The sequence below is a fragment of the Muscardinus avellanarius genome, assembly GCF_963383645.1.
Source record: "Muscardinus avellanarius genome assembly, chromosome: 13".
NCBI lineage: Eukaryota > Metazoa > Chordata > Mammalia > Rodentia > Gliridae > Muscardinus > Muscardinus avellanarius.
This window is the reverse complement of record NC_137799.1, coordinates 91941291-91944351: the sequence shown is the minus strand read 5'-3', so window position 1 is coordinate 91944351 and position 3061 is coordinate 91941291.

The following is a 3061-nucleotide window of genomic DNA, read 5'->3' as shown; positions in this document are numbered from 1 at the left end:
TATTTCACTGCTGTGAACAATGATGGTGTTTTTAGATATTTTAGCTTTGTTGGCCAAATTGTCTGTCTTGCTGTCTTATCCTTTATTAGGAATGAAATTCCAAGGCAGTGTTGCAAAGGGATCCAGTCCTTTTTCATGACAGTTTCTAGAAACTTGCCTGAGCTGGGACTTGCCTTGGCTGGCTTCTCAAAATGTTTAATATTAAAAAATTGTTTTTTTCTTTTTAGTTTTTAATGCTGACGATCAGAAGAGAGACACATAAACATACTTGAGCAGCGTGTAAAGCGGAATCCTGTACTGACTCAAGCTGGAATCATGTCACGTCAGAACTGAACAGACAGCACTCCAAGTATGAGTGACCCAGCACGCATAACTGTGAAACATACCAAGTACATCTAAATATGATTACTGTGCAGTCTTAGTACGTACTTTCTATAGGAGAGGAAGACTGTCTCTTAGGCAGTTTTTAGGGGCCTACTTTTAAAGTCTATGATAGAATGTCAAAATTTGTCAAAGCTTTTTTGGCTAACAGGTATATGATGAGAAGGTCTACACCAAAAACAGAAAACAAGTTCTTCCAGTATGCTAACAGTGATACTTCCTTATTCTGAAATGTAATTGTGTTTGTGTTTTTTTTTTTTTTTTTTTTTAAAAGCAGCCTGTCAGAGAGTCCATACCTTTAAGGGACAGACTGGCTGTACACAAAACTCCCTGGGATCGCTCTAAATCCTCGGTTCTGTTCTTGCTGGTACACACTTAATGACCATCAATTAGTGGCCCAGGGCACTGACTGTTAACACAAATACTAGTAACCGTTTAAACATGCCTAAATACAGAGCTGTTTTGTGGGAGAAATGTAGAAAGAGGACTTGCATAAAAGCCTACCGTTCTTGATGTACCAATCTGCGTTGTGATTTATAATTTGAATACTTACGGTCTGTACTTGGTTTCATGTAAGTCTGCATCACCAAGAAGAACAATGATTGGATTAGACTTTGACAGGCAGATGCCAAGATGGAGCTGCCGCCCGTACGCCCACAGCAGAGCACAGGCAGGCGGGCTGGCGGTGAGGACAGATGGACGTTTGTAAGACAAACGCTGACTGATAATAGTGTTACAGACTGAGGATGCTTAGAAATCAAGAGGTATGCTGTAGTTATTTTCATAATTCACACATTTAGCGTGTGGTAAATGACTCACAAGACTGAAAAATCAAGGGTTACTGTTAATTTCGAAAATGACTGTTTAATCATATTCCACGGTAATATGTGGACCTTGATTTGGGTCTCATAGGTTCTTACCACTTGTGAATCACTGGCTGATTCCTGAATGACTTTCAGTGAAGCTCTGAGGGGTAAGCAGGACCCACAGGATCTGAGATACGAGGGCCTCAGGAGTCATTTGGCTAACCTCATTTACAGAGAAGAAAACGGGGCTCAGAAGCTGTGGGGCTTCTGGCTGGTGAGCTGCAGGCCTCACTGTGGGTGTGTGGTGCCCACAGCTCTGCTGCCACCGAAGGCCCGACATGAGTGCTCATGGGAGTCTCCTACTTGAATATTCTTCATGTGTGATCATCATCTATTTAAGTCACTAGTATTTAACTTTTCTACCCAGAAAAGGCAAGTGAAGAGGGTATGTGGTATCTTTGTAAGATTTATAGCTCAGTCTTTTCCAGTTTCCCTGTGTGCCCCACCCAGTCTTGGGGCTGCTTCTCAGTTTAAAAAACTCTGTTCATTTCATGTTTAATAAAATTTCATGTGAATAAAATTTCTGAGAAATAAAGTACTCGGTTCAACTTTTAAAACTGTCTTCACTGTTTTTAGCTTCCCGACAACTAGGCCCGGGAAGAATGAGAGGGGATGTCAGTATCCATAAAAAATTACCATGGTGCTCCTCCACTGGGCCTTAGGAGGCACGGTGGAGCCCTTGAGGGAGAGAGGGGCCCATCTGAGTTATTCTCTAAGTTGACAGGTGACAAGCTCTTGACCCAGCCAAAGCACCCCACTTCCCTGAATATCGGCTGATGTTTGAACTGTGCACAGGCTGACCTGTCCTGAAGTGGAAGGCAGTATCTGCACAGACCACAGTAAAGCCTACAGGAATGGATGCACAGGTTATCTGCCTTCCTGTCTCAGGTCATCTCCAAAAGCAAACATTCTGAACCAACCTTTGTCAGGTGTAGGATTAGTGAGGATACAGAAAACGTCTAGTCATCCTAAGCTTTATTTTATAGCCCTTCATAGCAAAAGCAATCAGCCTGGTTCCCTATTCTCCTGAGATTTGGAGATAGGACATGCCAACCTGTGTTTAGCGTAGTATTGCAAATATCAGGTACAGCGACCAATTTCCATCAGGAATGCCAGCCCCCAAATTCCTCTGCAATCCCCGGCCACCCTGTCTTCTCTTCTAGGTCCCGTGTTTGACCTTCTCCAGTCAGACCATCAGGATGCCAGTTTACATCCTTAAAAAAACAAATCAAACCACATGTCCCTGAGTGAGTGAGGTCTGAATGAATCTCATAATGTACCAAGTCCTGGGAAGGAGTATCTTGTTTATACTAGTTAAAAAAAAAAAAAAAAAACCCAACTTAGCCAGGTGGGAAGAGCTTTTGCTGGCCTGTGGTATTTCAGCTGCAACTTGAGGGATGTGGAGAAACCGGCCAGAAGGACCTTGCGTGTGGGAAGGCAGAAGGTGCCAGCTAGGCAACCCCAGGTAGAGAAAGGTTATCACGCAGAGAACAGCTGGGTTTTAGTAAGGTGTGAGGTAATCAGGCTTGGACCGCTCATGACACAAGCTTCTCCCAATAGTGGGGAAAATGAGTGTCCCTCAAGCCCAGCTGTCTCCCATTTCTTCACACCTCCTACATCTCACCTGCTTCTCCAGCCTCTCCCCGAGTCCAAGAAAGAGCGCTCCCTGAGCTCCAGCTGCCTTCACTCGCCAAGCCCAGAGGGGCCACTTTGGTCCCTGGCCCTGGCCTTCAAGCGGCTTAGGGCCCCACGTTCTGGTTATTTTTCTCTAAGCTTCCTTTGCGCTCTTTTTCCAGTGCCCAGAAACACAGCCA